We start from the raw sequence: 19126 nt of genomic DNA, 5'->3' as shown, positions 1-19126 counted from the left end.
GTGGATGTACTTTGGGGTTGATGTATGAGGTTGTTTCTTAGTTGTCTTTCATAGGTCATGAGCACCAACTCCACAGGGCATCTAATGGTCCTTAATAGGTGCCCTTTCCATAATTTCCTTGCAAACACACTATCTATCTATCTATCTATCTATCTATCTATCTATCTATCTATCTATCTATCATCTATATATCTTGATCTCTATCTTTGTGTATGTCTTTCTCTCCTCTATTCTCTTTCCATCTGATGAAATGATATAACAATGCTTAAATTCATTTCGATTTTATTGTTTCCATTGGTCTTTTAATTCAATGCTTTCCTTTTAATTTATAAGTTACATTCACTATACATGGCTCCAGCTTGTAAGCAAAATATGAATCATAAATTCTATAATGAGGCCGGGCGGTGGTGGTGCACACCTTTAATCCTAGCACTCGGGAGGCAGAGGCAGGCAGATCTCTGTGAGTTCGAGGCCAGCCTGGGCTACCAAGTGAGTTCCAGGAAAGGCGCAAAGCTACACAGAGAAACCCTGTCTCGAAAAACCAAAAAAAAATTCTATAATGAATAAACAATAAAACAAGAAATTGTGTTGACTCTTACATTTCAATTGAGCCATGTCTAAGTAGTCATAGTAAAAAAAAATATAGCAGTATGAGATTTTCAAATATTTATGAATAATCTAGGGCCAGAGAGGTGGTTCAGTGGTTAAGAGTACTGATCTCCTAGAAGACCTGGGTTTAGTTCCCAGCACCTAGGAGACAAATCATAACTGTATAACTGTATGCAACTCTGGTTCCAGGGGATCTGATGCCCTCTCCTGGCCTCAGGGGGCACTGCATGCACTTGGCACATAGACATACATGTAAGCAAAACAATATGTATAAAGTAAAATAAATAAGACTTTGAAAACTTATGAATAAAGTATTGGCATTAACATATATGCAGTGATATTTTATTTGTGCTGAAATGTGGTGATATTTTATTTGTACGTTAATAAATAAAGTTTGCTTGGAGATCAGAGGACATAGATAGCCATCCATAAACAAAAGTCAGACAGTTGTATCTCACACCCTTAATCTGATCACATGGCAGGCACAGTCTCTGTGCATTCAGGAACACAGCCAAGTGTGGTGACACACGCCTTTAATACCGGTACCAATCATAGAGACCTGGAGGTCTGTACAGACAGGCAGTGATGAGGAAGTGAGGTGGCTGGGCTAAGAGCCAATGAGAGGGCAGAACAGCAAAGCAATAAAGGCACAGGTTAGACAGGAAGAAGCTGATACTCTTGGGAAGCTATGGTGACATAGTGAGCTAAGGTTAGCTAGTGGCCTTCACTATTTCTCTGACATCTATGGCTTTCATCCCTGTACTTGGCTCTGTGTTTCTTATTTAATAAGACTGTTCAGAAATTTGTTTACACATATATAGTAGTATATAGGTCCAAATGAGACTCAGTAACAAGTACCACTTGTCTCTTACAATTGTCAAGCTGTAAACAAGTAACTACATCACGCAAAGTTGGAACTCAATAAACATAGACAAATTGACTTGTCCATTGAAGAAAGTGCCCATGGTGCTTACAGCCTGGCTATAGTAGCCACACCCAAAATTAAAGTCACAATTAGGATCAAAAGACTGTCCAGTAATAATTTAAGAAGTGGTAATCTAGCTGTCAACAGCAACTACAGTGTCAGAACTTATAGTCATTAATGCCTGGTGACTATGCAATAACTCTTAGAAATGAAAAAAAATTATGAGTAATTGGATTTGAATTAATGCTTAGAGGCCAATAAGGATTGAGAAAACGTTTCCAAATTAAGTGATGAGAACAAGAAACTGGTTTTGTTCTATGAGTACATAGATTATAGTGTCTTAGTTTATACTGTTTTAGCATAGGATAGGTTATAAATTATTCCATTGGTTAAAAATCCAGGTAAAAGCAAGTGTTGATGTATTCTCTGTGACAAGAGTGATGATGGATCTCTGCTTTCAAGTAAAAATTTTATTCTTCCTCATAGATGTTGGCCAAGAATAAGGGGTACCTAGAGTTCATTGTTTATACCAAGAGCTGTTGAGTCCATAAAAGTAAAGAAATGGAGTGAGACACAGTATTTACTGGCATGATTTGACAGGATTAATTTTCTGCCTAAACAGAATTTCCTTTTCTCCAGCCACATAGTTCTTGATAATCTCATAATAGATACTATTTTTTAATTAGAATGTAAATAACACCTGAATGGAAAGAATGTGAATTTGAAAAGGAAAACTTGAGTTTGGCCCCAAAAGCAAGCCTACTTCTCACACCTTAGTAGTCTTCCTTCCCTATTTGATCTCTGACACTGTCCAGCAGAGACTGACATCAACCTTATGGCATAGAACTGTCTGCACAGCACCCCTGTTTTCTTAGAACCTTGAAGTTTCTAGTCTTTATCCTTTTTCATTATCTCATGTGTGATTGTTGGTCAGATCTAAGATAAAATTCATAGAAACTGTATTGAATATTTTCAAGGATAATCAAGCAAAGTGAAGGCATGAATCATGGCGTAAGATGGACTTCCATCTTTTTAGGTCATTCTGTGAACAAGGACTTCTTAGTTACCTTGTTCCCATCCTCACTGCCTTCATAGGATTAGAACAAGCTACAACAGCCATAGTTAAACATCTTTTTTCTCAAGAAATTACAGAAATGTTCATGTACCAGAAACATTCACTTCTAAATATGCAGTTGGCTTATTACTTCAAAAACACAAAATTAAATTAATAAACAAAAGAGTCATATAGAGGAGACCAGAAATACAACCTAAAGCACAGCATCTTGGGTAGAGTCTGTAGAAATGCCTTCCCTATCCTTGAGTTCTTCATTACTTTGTCACTGGAGATCAGATCACAGTACTTATTGAGTGGGGTTTTATGTGTCCTCCCCAACTGCCATAAAACATGGTTTCTAGATTTTTCTTCATGGACACTGACAATGCCTCTAACTTTAGCTACTTCACGGGTGACTAATTAGAATATTTAAGCATTCTTTCATCACCTATAAGATCACACTTGCCTCAGGCTTCCAAATCATATATACAGTATAAGTCAACAAGATGTCACTACTAGAATCAGCTTCCTGATGTACAAATGTCATGGCCTATTCCTGAGCTCTCCATGTTACTACATCAAATATTTCATCTATTGTTCTTAAGAGAAATATTTTCATTTTTCTCTTCAGTTGTATTTAAAGACTCTTGGTGGTTTCATATCATAGATATGTAAAAAAATATTGGTTGTTTTTCAATATTTTGTTGAACTAATGTCAATACCTTAAATCCAGTTCATGGTAAACTTCAGGAAAACATTTTTTTTCTTGGAGATTCCATCTGATATCCTCAGACCAGCTCATTACACCTCACAGCACTGTTGAAGCAAAGCATAACAAAGGCATCCTGTTTGTGTGAGATTTGTTCAATAAATACTTTTCCACCGAGCCATAGACCCTGTGTATCCCATATCTGGTATCAATCACACAAGAGTACAGTGTGTCTGCTATGGACTTCTCAGGGTATGTGTTGAATGGTAATCATTGAAGACTCATTGAAGACATTCAGTGATTACCAATATGTGTTTATTCAGCATCCTTTTAAAAATAGCTCTCTTTATAAGGTAATGTTTGTCACTGAAGGGAGATCTTGTAGGGATGGAGCACATACATCATACCTAGGGTTGCTTCATTCCCTTCTCTTGGGATTTATAGAATACTGCCCTTGAGACTTCTTATAAATGAGGTCCTGAAGCCACAAATCCAGTCACCTTGTAGATTAAATGAGGAAGAAAGGACATGTTCAGCCTGTATCTTTGGGGCACAGTAAATCAGGGCATGCTTTAGCAATTGCTTCCTTAGGCATTCTACTAGGAGAAAGAGTGTTTCTAAAGTGAACAGATCTGCATACTGTTATATTACTGGTCATACACAATTGAGTCTTTTGCAAAATGCTCTTTTCTGCATGATAGCTATCTCAGTTACTCTGGAGAAATAGAGGGTAAATCAAGTTTAGTGACGAAGCTCTTGGGTGCTGTTATGATCTCCAAATTGGTTTCTTTATTGTGGAGTAACATTTCCAGCTTTCTCTTGATGGTCCATGGCTTGCTTAGGAAACTAGTCTGTTATATGATCTGAGGAAATATATGAACTCCCATGAGTAAAGGATTAGTTCACTCAAAATTCTGTAGAAAGCAGGTTTCCCTATAGACTAAGTTGGTGTTAAGTACTCCTGGAAGACTCTCTTCTGTACAAAGTTACTGATTCAAATCATTGGGGAGCCTTGTACAGAATACAAGAGAAGACTCCTTTTGAACTCCCTGGAATCTTATCTCCACCCAAAATTCCAGCATTCAATTTAGACTTCAAGAAGAGAAATTTAAATTGTTTGTCAAAAACTATGCTTGGAAATGGATGGAGTTGAAGTTCCTCAGCCCCTGTCTTAGGGCCTTACCTCTCCAAGTGGGTCTTCAGTTTTGCCTCCTGGTGGGATGAATGCATACAGACTAAATGTTCCTCTAAGCAACCATGCATCACACCTGTCTGTTTCCATCTGTGTACTCAACACTGACTTATCAGCAGCTGCTTAACATTTTGCAGCATGGTGCTCCTCCTCCCTCACCATTTCCTCCTTCTTAATATTCCCTGTTTGCAACAGAGCTCTGTATTTTAAATATTTTAGACTCAGCAGCAGTAAATGTTTTCAGGCTTTGGATAACACTATCAAGGCTAAGACAGAGTGAGTTTAAAACATCTGTGATGCCAAACTTCAAGGAAAAGAAAAAATAGCATAGCATTGTTTGTCAGACTCTCACTAAACATTGTCACTCAGAATCAGTCCCATTTGTGTATGAAAACTTCTGTTGCGGGATATGCAAAAGAAAGGCTTGGGATTTTTTTCTATGAGAAAAGGACATCATCTTTTCTAGCTGAAGAATAGAAGCTTTTAAATTACTCTCTAGTTTGCAGGAAAAATAAATAACTCTAAGAAGAATGGCAGGCCTATTGTGGGGCTGTTATTAAGATTTTAAAACAACAGAGCTACTGAAAAGCCCATTTCAAGTGGTGGCTGTCACTGGAAGACTCAGTTTGAACCCAAGAATGTTATATTCCAAATTGAATCATGGGAAAGAAAAGTTCCTCAGGCGTACATCCTGGGGATCAGCCTGCTTTTCCTGAGCCTCTGGTTGCTAAGCCTCTTGGTCCCTGTTTACCTCTTAGAACAGTTTTGTGAGCAGGAGACTGAGAGAAATAAGATCTCCTCTGGCTCATTTTCCTCCCGTAAGCAAAGCCTTCCCCTGTATTTTCTCAGGTCATTGAAAACAGAAAAAGTGAGAGGAGGCAAAAAAGTATGGCTACTGTACCTGGTGGGAAATCACTGGAGTTAAACTCGTCATCCTCTTGGTCCACTTACAGTAAGAGTGCTGCTTTGTGCATCTAAGTATTAAAGCCTAATCACTCTTGCACTGAAATCAACATGGTGCAGTAAAACATGTACCACATCCCCAGGAGGGAGACCCAATCAGACCCTTTTCTCTTCTGTTACTGGTGACCTTATTTATAGTCTTATTCAAAAGTGAACTTTGTCAAAGATTCAAAGTCATACCCTCCAGGCATCGGCGCTCTGCACTGCATTCCTAAAACTAGTGTTATAAGGAGGTAGGTAATGAAGTTTGGCTTCACAAGTGGAAATTACTAATTTATTAGAGTGCTTTGAGGTGGAAAATAGGCATGCAGATAAAGGAAAACCCACAGATGCATTCCACAAAGTCTTTAAAAAGCACTTTTGAAAATGTTCCACACCAAGAGTTACTAATAAATGCAAACGCTATATTCCTGGGGTGAAAGAACACTCTTTTATCTCAGAAAGTGAACTTGCTTAAGAGATGAAAATAAAATGCTCAGAAAACACACGATCATTTCCTGTACAGCAAGAAACTAGAAGGGGGTAAGAATGAGGATCCCTGGGGCTGGTGTGGAGATGGATTATGTTTAACATTCATCTTACATCCCTCTGGTGGATAGCATCATTGGCTAGCTGGCAATGCTCCCTGATAAACACTTTCAAAGAGGTCACAGGCATGACCCAGCAATCAGAATCCTTACATCTTGACTGACACCTTGCAGTCAGAGCCAATTTATCATATGCCAAAAATTCTGCTGAGAACTTTGCAGTGATTAATTATGCTGTTCTAAACAACAAATCTAGAAGATACTACTAAACCCGCTTTGTAGTCTAAAAAGTTGACTTTCAGGGCAGTTAAGTAATTTCTCCACATCACACAGTGAATGGCAGAGATCCAAGCATACATGATACAGTTGTTTGCAGTAAGGACGCAAGAGAAGAAAATGGACATCACTGAGACTTGCTCACTGAAAGTGATGCTTCTGTTTGTAGCGCCTCACAAAAGTCTGATCTATTTGTAAGCCTTTGCTGGCTATTCTCCTCCCTTTTCGGAATAGCTAGATCTTGTAGGAAGAAAGATGGGAAACAAAAACATAACCAGAGTACAAATGAGCAAATTCTTTTTTTTTTCCAGTTTCAGTGTGTGTGTGTGTGTGTGTGTGTGTGTGTGTGTGTGTGTGTGTGTGTGGTGTTGTGTGTACAAACATGCACACATGTGCATTCAAAAAAAACCTCAGGTACATTATAACAATGTGGGTTTCTGAAGCCTATTTGGAGGTAATGGCAGGTGGAATGATTGTGAGCTGATTTTCAAGAGTTCCCAACAGAGAAAATAATGAGAAAAAAAATCAGCTATTTACTGCCAGAACCCCAGTGCTGGTGGAGGTTGGGGGCAAGAATGAACAGAACTGCCTTTCTCAAACAAGACTCTTGGTGGAGTGCCTGTATGGACATGGAAGGCAGAAACATAGCATTGCCATCCTTTATACTTTAAGATTGCTTTAATCAAGCAAAATTGAATTTGTGTCAAGTTCTGCTTTGACACAACTATGGGATTTTCATTTATCAATGAATATATATTGGTGTATAATTCATTGTCTTGATGGTGAACCTCTGTTCAGGAGCTTCATGTATATGTTTCTTCCCAAAGATGAGGAACTTAGAAAGAAAAGGAACTGTGGCTTCCTTATTCTGCGTGCTCTTTAATACGCCACAAGGGACAGTGCAACAACAATTGAGCTGAATTTCACTGGGCATATCAAATAGTAATTTCTCTGTCTCTGATCAAAAGGAGATGTTATTTACTTTAAGGTTTCAACTCTTCTTTAATTCTATTTGGAAATCATGTAACATCACATTTATGTAACACATATTTATGTCATCATAGACAGTATACATTATCAAAAGTAAACGTTGTCCTCAACTACACTTTAGAATAATCACATCATCATAGTATCAAACAGGGTCTGTACTTTAAAGTAATATGTAAACTTTTGGAAGGAATTAAAATACATTAATTAAATAATTAAAATAAAGTAAAATATAAAAATAATAGTCCATGCTCTGAACACAGGAAGTTCGTAACGTGTATTTTCCTCAGTGACATCTAAGCCACCACCCACTCACACACACACACACACACACACACACACACACACACATCACAAACACTCTGTAGGCTACCACTTTCCATTAATTGATGAAAAACAGGCATTGGCCTGTGTGGGGGAAAAAAAAAGCAAAGACAGATAAATAAAAATCTGTTTCTTCCCAGTACACTAGTCAACATCAAAGAAATAAACAATCTGAACCGTTCACTGTAACTCTAAAGTATACTGCATTTGTTCTAACATTTCCCCACCTGGAAACACGGGACTTAAGTGTCTTCTGCAATCAACAAGCCTTCTTCCCAATGTGCCCTGTCACCTCTGTAGCAACCGGGCACTTGCTGGCATGGGACCTAGGGGTGGTGGCGGTGATTGCAAAGGTTGTGGTGTAGAAATTGCAGATGGAGAGCTGAGCTCTGGGGACACGGACATGGAGAGATGCGAGAAGAGCTGGGAGAGAAAGCTGTCATATTTGCTCGGAAGAACCGCCAAATCAGAGCGCAGAGAAGATTTCATTGGAGGAGCCCCTTCAATGGCAACTAATCCTGTCAGATCGAAAGAAAATTGTAAATGTTCTCTCCAGAAACTGTCCGCCCATTGCAGCTAATCGAACACAAACGCACAAATAGACACCACTCTTGCTCTGCTGCTACACACAGCGGGTGAGGGCGCAGAGACCCGTTCTGGGGAGCAGGCACGCGGGGGCACAGACACACACACACTCTCACACGCACACGCACACGCCAGCCTGCGGGCTTGGCCAGAGCCCTGAAGTCGCAGATCCCACTAGGAAATCGCCAGAGGCGCTGGGAGAAGTGGAAGAGCGAGGCTTGCAGACTCTAATTACTACTTTCCCAGCACTCGGGTGAAGAAATGAAGCCCGCCCAGCTCTTCGCCATATCCAGGTCTCCTTTCTATTTCGGTGTCCACGGTCATCTCCCTGAAAGCCAGGTTTGAAAGTCTTATTTGTCTGTCCTTCGGGGGTGTGATGTTGAAGGTGGCGCACAGAGGCAAATTAACTCCAGTCTGAACAGCCCTTTGGGTCCCAGTCTAGCCAAGCTGCGGGACCGATGTAAGGTGCCCAGCAGCTATCCTGGAGCCTAGGGGTCCGCAGTCTCCCCCCCCCCCCCCCCCCCCCCGCTCCACCCGTCTAAGTGCCGCGGGGACAACTAATCTTTCGCTTTTCTCTTGCAAGATCCAGGGAGAAGGCGAGCGGACGGCTAGCTGCGGACTCTAAGCTGTGCAGCACGCGCCAGAGCGGGTCCAACTCGAGCCCGCCAAAGGCTCCTCGCTCCGGCCAGACTCCACCAGATCGCAGCCCCGGGCGACTAAGTCAGCTACAGGTAAAGACAATGCCACACCGCCGGGTTCTCTGATTGCCCACGCCAAGGGCCCTGGTACCTTGCAGCTCCTCCCAATCACCCGACCCTGGCCGCAGAGGGGCTGGGTCTGGAGGAAGTGTTTGGTGGTCCTCTGCACGTGCAGGTTTTCCGATGGAAACTTTAGCATCTGGGGCTTGCAGGAGAGCACACATACCTTGGCGGATCTGGTGGGGGTGGGGGCACAGCTGGGACTGGGGTACCATTGGGGTCGCCAAGTCCAGGGAAATGTGGCGAAAGCTGCCTGTGAGCCTCGCTACCTTAGCATGGCTCTGTCTTTGAGCTTAACATCTGACCCTTCTCCTCTTCATCCCCCCATCCCTATCCCCAACTCCAGATGCTGCCTTGGGGTAGGCAAAGACAGCTCAGTCTCTCCAGCCGCCCAATCCCCTTAGCTCTGTCCCCCTGGGGTCTGAGCACACTGCGTTTAGGGTGGAGGCCCCTCTCATTCCTGTTCCCACACTACACTGACATGTGACTCCGCCTTGGGAGCGAGCCTTCGCATGAGAGAGACAGGTTTGCTGCTGTGGTCCACGGACCTTGGCCAAAGGGCAGAGAAAATAAGGTTCTAGGGAAGGTTCCCAGGAAGGGAGAGAGAGAGAGAGAGAGAGAGAGAGAGAGAGAGAGAGAGAGAGAGAGAGAGAGAGAGAGAGAGAGAGAGAGAGAGAGAGAGAGAGAGAGCCCTCTGCAAGCCAGTTTTCCTCTGGGGGCGCACAAGGTTGATTGTCCACTGGCTGAGGGAAGGGGCCCCAGTCCAGAGCTGGTGAGGTCTTAGACTCTGCGGGAGCTTGGCCACCCAACTCATGGTGGGTACTGGGCCACTCTGCAGGTCGTAGATAGGGAACCACTGTGCCGCAAATGACCTTTACTGTTGGCATCTGCGGAGCTGGGTGATCCCCACTAACTTGTGGCTCTGGGAGCCTGTGAGGTGCGATCCAAACCCCCAGTTGCAGACAGAAAACACAGAAATTCCACCTGTGCGCTCCACCCTTCCATGTCCCTGGAGGGTCACAAGCTGAGCAGGGGGAGAGGCTTGCCTTGTAGAGTGTTCCAGGGGTAAGGATTCACTCAAATTGTTGACAACTACCGGGGTGAGGGGGCACACTCTGCCTCTCTCCTCCGATATATGCATCCTATGCATTTCCCCTTTCTGTCTCTGTCATTCTGCTCCCTGGAGGCTCTTCAGAGCCGCAAAATAGTCCAAGGGAGGGTCGACCGACCGGTCTTTCAGTCCCTTTCTGTGATGCAGACTCTGGAGCTTGTGTGCATATACCCGCGGAGAGAAGCGCTCACTGCCAAGAGGCGGGAGGAGGGCAGAGAAATGGAAGTAAACGCTTAAGGCAAGTAGAAATGCCCGCTGACACGTCACCCCAGCTGCCCTCTCATGTCCTTGTGTCACTTCACGGTCCCTGTGCGTCTGTTCCTGCAACCCTACTGCTCCAAATCTTCCCATGGGGTGGGGGCGGGGGGGAAGGGAGCGGGTTAAATCTTCGCCCCTCGCTCCTATGCTCCGGGTCCTGAATCTCCCAAGCTGACTTGCATTCCTCTCTACTCTTTTTTTTTTTTTTTTTTTTTTTTTTTAAAAATCTTTTTCCTTCGTCTAGTTTTGATTTTCTTGCTCTTTCTTTTGCACTGGGTTGCTGTGGGTATATGAAAATCTTATGATGTTCAGTCCCTCCAGGCACAAGCAGCCAGCGGCACAAACCCACATTCCAGCGCTCTGCTGTGCAGGCTTTCGAGCTCCAGTGCCCAGCCACCATTGGGCATTCCCCCAGCATCTGCAGCCTTGGCCATCTTTGCCTAGGCTTCTGCCTTGATCCAGCTGAGTGGTGAGGGAAGTTGTTCCCACTCCCTGGAGAAATCCTAGGGCACTTAGACAGACCTTGGTAATTTGATTTAACAGTGTAGTAGGGAGGCTGTGCTGGGGTATTTCGGAGAGGTGAGCACCTCTGAGGTGCAGTGGGAGGCGATTTTCCTGTTCCAACACTGGGTGCCTTGCCCCAGCCCAACTAGGTGCAGGTTTTTGTTTTTTGTTTTTTGTTTTTTTCTAATCTGCGCCAGAAGAGTCTGATGCCAGAGTGTCAGAGTGGGCCTGCACCTTCCTTCTGTTCCTTGCAGTTGGCATATGCCTGGATTCAGAGGTCTTCCCTCAGAGAATCGGTTAACTCGGAAACTCCGGGTTAACCAACTCCGGATTGCAGGGCAAAGGCTTTCACAATGTTTTCTGCAATTAACTGTCTTGATAAACGTACAGGTGGATATTCATTTTTTTCATTGCTAAGCAATAATGGGGATGTTGATTCACTTAACATAGAAACCCCTCACAGTCCCTAGGTTGTCTTGAAGAATATTACAAAGACACTGATGACTGTAGACATAAAACCAGTCGATTTAGCCAAGACACAGTTTCATGCTGAGAACTGTATTGGGTTCCAATCGAGAACGGGCACTTTTGAGACTGTAGTCAAGTGAATGGGAGAAGTTTGTGCCAACAATGTCACAGCCTTGTCTTAGGAAAAGGACTAAGGAAGTCACGTTAAAGCCAGAAGAGCTCTGATTGTCACACTGTTATTAATAATGTGTTGAAATTTTGGCAATATACTTGATAAGCTACTTCTCATCCATTCTCTGGACTTTCTGAGATAATAGAATATTGGCAAGTATGTTTAAAAGTACAAAATCGATTCCATAAAAGATGGGAACCTCTGCCCAAGTTTGTCTGTTGCTTGGAAGTTCTGTGAATATAGTGGAGTGGACGTAGGGGAAAGCTGAGTTGTAGGACCTGAAAGTCAGAGAAGGCGCTCTGACAGATGTTTGTCGTCCTGTAAAAGGAGAAATGATATGTGCTTATGTAAGTGTGCCTGAGGGTGCCTGTAGGGGAACTGGAGGAAGAAAATATGTGGATTGCAATATCCCTATCAGTTCAAGTGCATGAGAACCCAGAAAACATGTTTGAAGCTCTCAACTGACTTCAGAAGCAGCTGTGGAAGAGATTAACGGTTAGAATATACTTGAAAATCTTCCTGCAAAGAGCCCTCATGGGCAATCACTTTTTTTTTTGGAGGGGGCATAAACTGCTTTCTTTAAAAACAAAAATGACAGATGTCTCTAAAAGTGACTTTATATCTTTCTTTGCCCAAACAGCCCCACCGCCACTACCCCAGCCAGGCAATTAGATACATTCTTAGAGGACCGTTTCCCAATTCCAATCCAGAGCAGCCCATTCCCAGGGCCAAGAGTGGTGGAGGGCTTGAGCATCTTCAGAGGTGGCCAGCTTGTTGTCTGGCAAGAAAAGAACTAACTGATGGTGTGACTATCCAGTGGTCAGTATAGAGCAAGCTGACTGATGAGAAAGAATGAGTCTCCCAGGCCCACAGCAATAAATAAAGCAAAAGGAAGTGTAGAAGAATAAGAGAATTTAGATCAGAATGCAGGAGAGGTGAAGAGGAGAAGGAGAAAGGAAAAGGAAATAGGATAGGGACTTCTGAAAATGACCTTAATAGAACATGGTTCATGGTTCAGCATCCACTCCTGACACTGGTCTTGACACCTCGCTCTGTGAAACAGCGTTCCCAATTATCTTCCTATATAACTACCTAGAGGCCTTTCTTCATCTGATCTTAAGACGTCTTTATTTCTTTTTCTTTTACTCTTTTAATTGGTGAGATGGAGACTGACAAACAACTGACAGACAGAGTTCCCTTGAAGAACTGGTTTTCTTCATTAAAATTATGTTTGCACTGATACATTATTTCAGATGTCCATGCTGTGTTCCCTCAAGGACTCACGTGTCTTAAATCCTGTTACTATCCCCCTTGTGATTACTAACATCTCATTTGTTCCCCCTCTTTTTCCTTCTGTCTGTTGAGCAGATGTTCCAATCCCTTTCATTAGTGGTCAGCAGTGCAAGTGTACTGTCTGCACATCCTAGGCTCTGCTGGGTTGTTTTCTGGTGTGTTAATAGTACATCATGTGTACACACATGCTCCTGTGTGTGTGCATATGAGAGAGAGGTGAGGGGAGGAGGTATGGCTCATGGGAAACAGGTCATCTTTCCCTAGGCACTTTTAAACTATGATAAATCCCTGGCAACTTTCCTAAGCAGCTTACATGCATTATATTATCTGTTTTGCTACAAATCCTTACAATTTTTAAGTGTCAAGCACATACCAGGTACTTAATAAATCTTTGTTGAGTGGATCCATTTTCTCATTGCAAAAATTCTAGGACATAGGTACTATTTTTCTTGATTTTACAGGAGTGGAAACCCACAGCCACAGAGATCCAGTGATGACCCCAAATCACAAAGCTAGTGTGTTGCATCCCCAAGACACAAACACAGCCTGTCGGACTCTTGGGTTATCTGATACTGCACCAATTGACTATATACAGAGGCATATCTTTGTATTTTGCCTGTGTTTGGGGGAAATATCACTGTGATATTCAGTTTTCAATCATGTTCTCTCAATTTGTTTAATTTGACTCTGCCTTTTCTGATTATATCCCCTACATCCCAGCAAAGAAGAATCAGTGCCAACTGAATTCTTAGTTGGCACAACATGCTTACTCTACTTAGTTAGTTATTATCCCTGGTTGAAGAAAGCAAAGGCATTAAGATTACCAGGCATTTTGCCAGGTGCCACATCCACCTCTCAGCTAAAAGGCAAGAGGACAACATAGAATTCTAATGTCTTCCAGTTGAACTCATGATAAGCAGTTAAAGAGAATTCCTCAAAGTGAAACATCTAAGTACTTCATGAGAAACTTCACAAGTCAAAGTCCATTCGAGCTGTCTCATCCTTGTATTATGGTGAACGAATTGCTCTCTGTCGTTATTATTTTTTCTTTCTGACACTCAGGTTCTGAGTTTCAATGGGCTCTTTTAATTTTAATCTGGTTTTATTGTTGACCTCTGCCTTGCAAGGCAAATGTGACTTTGTGAACTGCTATCAGCTGAGGAGGAGGAAGAGGAGAAGGCTTGCGACTTCTATGCTGTCTATTCTTGTCTTCATTTCATTTTCTTCTTTCTTCTCACATGCTGAAGTTCCTTTTATACTATGACCTAAATATACAATCATCTTAGCTGCTGCTGTTACCATGGTAATGTTTCATGGTAGATAAGGGTATACTATAAGAATCAGTTTCTGTCATTAGTAATGGAATTCTTTCCCCCCAACCCTTCTCCCTCTAGCCAAGCTTACTACACCTAATGATGCCCTCTGGTGTTCAAAGTCAGGAAGCGCACTGGTTTGATTATGAGGAGCTCATTGTTTAAAGCTTAGGAGCCACTTTAATTTCAATCTGAAAATGGACATAAGTAAGATAAGACTTAATTAAGATGGTTTAAACAATGATGTTATAAGAATATTTTTGTTTCCTAAGTATGTTAAATGCTGTTTACTATGCAGAGATCTAGAAAGTTCTGATTAAAGGAAGTAGACCTACTGTACCCTTTTATGCTTAAGGTGATTGTGAAATATTCTTATGGAAGACAGAGAGTTTGTTGCACTGACGTATTTACAGAGGAGAATCTAGTAGAATATTCTGTATGCTTTGATCTGTGGACTTAAAAACAGGAAGTCTTCTGGAGAATAGGGGGTAGGTTTCTTGCTGGAAATGGCTAGATGTTTTTACTCTTTCTCTACAATGAGCACGTTTTGTTAGTCACTCATAACCCAACACACTGACATGAAACTGATATGCTGAGAGCAGCTTTTCTCTCTTTCTTTCTCACTCCAAATTCTATGGCTTCTTCCATTTTAGTGGCAAAGCAAACCAGTGCTCCCTCTGGGGCTTCTCCAGAATCTCTCACCAAATCTCCATTGGCAGAGGTTTTTCAGACCTTTGGCATGCTGTTTTGAACTGGTCCTCTATTCTCTAGTCTTTCAAATCTCCTCCTTTTACTGCCAGAGTGCCCTTTCTATAATTCAAATCACATGACATTTTCTCCTTAAAAATCTTCCAGTGTTTCTCAAGTTTTTGAGATAGACCCTCCCATCACTGACAGTGAGTTCTTCCATCATTGAGTCCTTCCAACACCTATACAGTGAGTCCTTCCATCACTGATAAAGGCTCTTTACCCAGCTGCATCTTTGCTTGACGTTTCTTTACCACTGTTCTACAGAGACAGAACACACAATAGCTAATATCCTGACACAACCAGAGTAAATGCTAAATAAATATTAGTCAATATGTTCTTTCTCTTCATTTATTTCCTCCTCTCTTCTTTCTTCCCTTTCATTTATCACTGGTGTTATTTTTATTACAACAAACAACATGTAATCAGCTTTTCATTTATATTCAGAACCAATAAAATAACAATATGGTTCTGAATATAAATGATGTTGGTGTTTAATAGTCATAATAATGTGTTGGTGTTTAATAGTCATAATAATGTGTTTTAGAGGGGAAAGGCATGAGTTACTATTTTAAAGCATTCCATGTATTTGGATAAATGGTTTTCTTGGATATCAAACTAAATTGTTTGCAAAGTGGAAGTACTTGCGAAATTAACTAATTTAATCTGGTACTGATAATAAAACAACAATTAGAACTTAAAATTTCAAATTAAGGAAAATAGAAGAACAGTGAACATATTTATTAGTGATGAAAACCATGAATTTATAATGTATTAGCAATAAGAAGCTTTGATTTTTTTATACTTAATCTTAGGCAAAAGGCTGAGAAGTGATGAGATATGATTTTTTAAAATAGCTAACTGACTTTCTAACAAAATTTTTGCATAGATGTTTATAACTCCATAAATATTCATAGTTCCTTTCTATGTTATTGTATAAAAATCTCCCTAGGCTACATCCTAGCTTAGGTTCCGATGTCTAGTACATGGAACAATAGCACACCAAGGCTGAGCATCTGCATTTCCAAGATAAATGAAAATGGATAATTGAAGTGTGGTAGGGGGTGGTGTTCTGAAGCGTTCTGTTTTCATTTGGCTCAGGAAGGCAGGACATCTGCTTTGATGGCTAAGAATCCATTTGCCCTTGGGTGGTGACCTCTAGGCACATAGACACACGAGTTTTCAGTACTTGGCACACGTAGCTTGTGCTTTGAATGACAGAGATCTGAGAACTGGCTAAATCACCACTACCTTCGGAGACATTTTAAGGACAGTAACTCATAGGTTGAATGCCTAGAATCCTCTGTTCTTCTTGAAGAGATTATGAGTAATCAGGCCACACTCCCAGGAATATAGATCTTTAGCAGGTACCTGATATGATCCCAAAGTGAGCAACAGTGAAGCTCAATTATGTTATAGTAAAAGAGTACTTTAGAACTTACTAGATATTGAAGAGAAAAAACAGACAGAATGCTCAGCCCTGAAATGTGTCTATAAGACTTTATCATGAAAACTTTGCCTCCCTGTATAGACTGTCAAGATCCAGACAGAGTGATCAGTGTGGTCCAAAACCTTTGATTTCCTGGGAAGATTCCAGTGTGCTAAGCTATGAATAACAATTCAGCACAGCTGTGGGTGGTGGTGCCTGTCTTCTGTACACCAGTTTATCTCCATGCAGCTCAGTTCCATCCCCATATCTACATCCTTAGAGTGAGCCTTGGGCTGGGAAGGGTTGAGTACTTGGTTCCCTTCGTAAGCCTCGTTTCAGTTTCTTTACCTTCTGTGGTCCGTCATTTTCTTTCTTGCTGATGTCTTCTCAGACCACAATATCCCTTTGATTCCTAAGCTGTCCTGCACCACCCTCTGTATGGTTGAATGTCTAGGTTGTCACTGGGAAACAAATGAACAAGAACCTGCTCCTCTTCCTTTTTCCAGCCCCTCAGGGATGAGCTAGTAACAGTGGGGGGGATTGTCTTCAGTGTTAACAGTGGACATTTAGTTGTTACTGCTACAAATATTCATGCACTGTGATGATCCCAAGAGGCAGACTTACCGAGTAAGCACATACTTCATGAATATGGATGCTATAATGATCATTCCTGATGTTGTTATTCACTCTTAGTTAAGAAGATGGTTCCTCTGTTTTAACAAGGCAGATATGCTTTTCCTTACCAATAAACTAAAGGAAGATGGATCTCTTATCTCCCGATTAATTAACAATTAATTAACTACTCAGGGGCTCTTTACTAGGGGTGAGTTAGATAGCTAAAGAATTACCTGAAGATTCTTTTTTTACATTTCATAAATGCTAAGCATAGAATAATTTGATTGGTAGGGGTAATAAAATATATTATATACATTGTTGATGTGTATAATACATGTGTATTGTTGAACAAGATGATGATTTCTGTACCTTCCTTGACTTTATTTCAAAGGGAAGAGGCTTCTGCTTAAACCTATAGGAAATAAGTAGAATTTCCCTCTCATTCCCTGCATTCTTTAGACTGAAATATTTTGTTTCATTTTATGGAGAAGAAACAGAGTGGCCCCAAGGCCAAAGTATGTTTTCCAGACAGATCCCTTGTTTTCCCTGCTTTGTCCTCAAAATGACTTTTCCTTCAAATACTGTCAATGAAGTGGGCAGCTATGTATTTATATGTAAACCTTAGTAGCATCGATCTCTTTTCCTGTGTACGAGTCCTGAGGGTACTGAAGGAGGGGTGCCATGAATGACAAAGACTTATATGCTGTTGTCACCAGTGGGTAGATATAAAGTCCCAGTCCAGTTTTATTTTTAAATGACCATGATTTCTTTCTGTGACTAAATATTTATAACGTCAGATTTTTCTGATTTGTGAATGAGCTATTCCTCTGTGACAACAATAGTGGCCAGCTGTCCCACAGCAAAGCCAAGCCAAGCAAAGCAAAACATGAAGTAAGAGTTTCTGTGCCGTGGTTCTATGGAACTTTCCAACCTCTGTTATTTCTTTGGATATATATATATATATATATATATATATATATATATATATATATATATATATATCTCCTCACCTCTCCCCTTTGTAGTACTTACTTCTTACCCTTTCTTTATAAACTTAATAACAATTGGGAATTTTTTTTGACACTGAATGACTTGGACTAAATCTGAGTCTGAGGCTGTTTCCACAACACCACATCTAAGACGAAGCATGAACTCTGAAGGCTTCCTTTCTCTGCTTCACTGTAGAGCAGGCGTCCTTTAAAAGAGGCCATCCCATTTGAGAATTTGGCACCTAGTAAAAACAAGGACCAAGAGAAAGGGAAGACAAATACAGAGGTAATTCTCACTTGCAATCATCACTTAGAAAACTAACTTATGGAAAAGACAGAGCTCTCCTTAGAGGGATGAGTCTGAGGTGAGGCTCAGAACCACCGTGTTGGCCGGTAGCCTGGAGGAAGCAAATTTGTCCACTTCATATCTGGAAGTGGTGGAGCATGAAAAGTCCCTCAGGAACTCTTTTGGGGCACAGAAGTGGAAGATATTTCTGAAAAGACTTCTGGGTATAGAATTCTTTAGGCATAAAATATTTCATGGTTATTTATCAAAGATGTGTGGCATTTCTTTTGATTAGGGCAAAACCAAGCAGTGTGACGATGCTATTCTTTAGTTTCTGTTTATTTTATACAACTACTCTCACAGTCTTCCCCTGTAAAGTAATTGCTCTTACTTAATGCTGACATATGCATTGCACATACACAAACAAAAGGCCAAAGGACCTCCCTGTTGGGAGGAGTAAAACATCAGTAGACTAATTCTCTCCCTGTTTACGTGTCCATTGTCAGTTCTTAACTGTTTATACACCCTAAGACTCCTGAGAATCATAATTGTCTATTGGTAAATGTTAATACCAGCTAATTTTTGGTACAATTAATTGAAATTTCACACTCTTGTATTTCCGTATCAGTCAATATTTTTGCACACTGACACCTTTAATCAAGGATTATCTTTCTCAAGGAACTGCCAACAGGGCCCTAATTAATTAAAGTGATAATTGTTCCCCTCTCTCTTGCAGCTTGTTGGTTACATAACACATTCTGCAGGAAATTCACAACTTCAGCATTCCTCTTTAGATGCTCCCACTTCATGAAGATTCCTCAGCTTCTATCTCTGCAAGGGGTTTCCAAAATTTTTAATTAATTTTATTTTTTAACTGTGAAGGAGGACATATTTATCCTCCAGTGAGTTTTCTTATTTGAACAAATAAAATGGCATATTTCCATTATTGGAGTGTCTGGATTAAATCCTAGGGCTTCTTTCCATATAAGAGGGAAGTTATCAGACATTTCTCTTTTGATGTTCACTAGGTTG

At 41.2% G+C, this 19126-nt stretch overlaps 1 protein-coding gene and 1 long non-coding RNA gene across 4 annotated transcripts in view; one reads left to right on the top strand and one right to left on the bottom strand.

The window, feature by feature from the left end:
• The window catches only part of LOC119087595, a 32805-nt gene extending 24869 nt beyond the window's left edge, over positions 1-7936 (bottom strand). Inside the window, exons 1-2 of the long non-coding RNA XR_005091064.1 lie at positions 7794-7936; positions 3311-3404 (exon numbers count right to left, since the gene is read on the bottom strand). This is a non-coding gene — a long non-coding RNA (uncharacterized LOC119087595). The remainder of the gene's footprint in view (positions 1-3310; positions 3405-7793) is intronic.
• A 42-nt stretch (positions 7937-7978) lies between these two features.
• Chrm2 (cholinergic receptor muscarinic 2) overlaps positions 7979-19126 on the top strand; it is a 130842-nt gene continuing 119694 nt past the window's right edge. Inside the window, exons 1-3 of one of the 3 annotated variants that reach the window (XR_005091063.1) lie at positions 7979-8490; positions 8735-8882; positions 10168-10481. The gene's annotated coding sequence lies outside the window, so the exon portion shown is untranslated. Of the gene's footprint in view, positions 8491-8529; positions 8612-8734; positions 8883-10167; positions 10482-19126 lie in introns of those variants that run through there. The other 2 variants (XM_028866092.2, XM_028866096.2) reach the window with 2 other exon arrangements.

The sequence above is a fragment of the Peromyscus leucopus genome, chromosome 3, assembly GCF_004664715.2.
Source record: "Peromyscus leucopus breed LL Stock chromosome 3, UCI_PerLeu_2.1, whole genome shotgun sequence".
Classification (NCBI taxonomy): Eukaryota; Metazoa; Chordata; class Mammalia; order Rodentia; family Cricetidae; genus Peromyscus; species Peromyscus leucopus.
The sequence above is the reverse complement of the archived record's forward strand: the minus strand, read 5'-3'. Positions and strand labels throughout refer to the sequence as shown.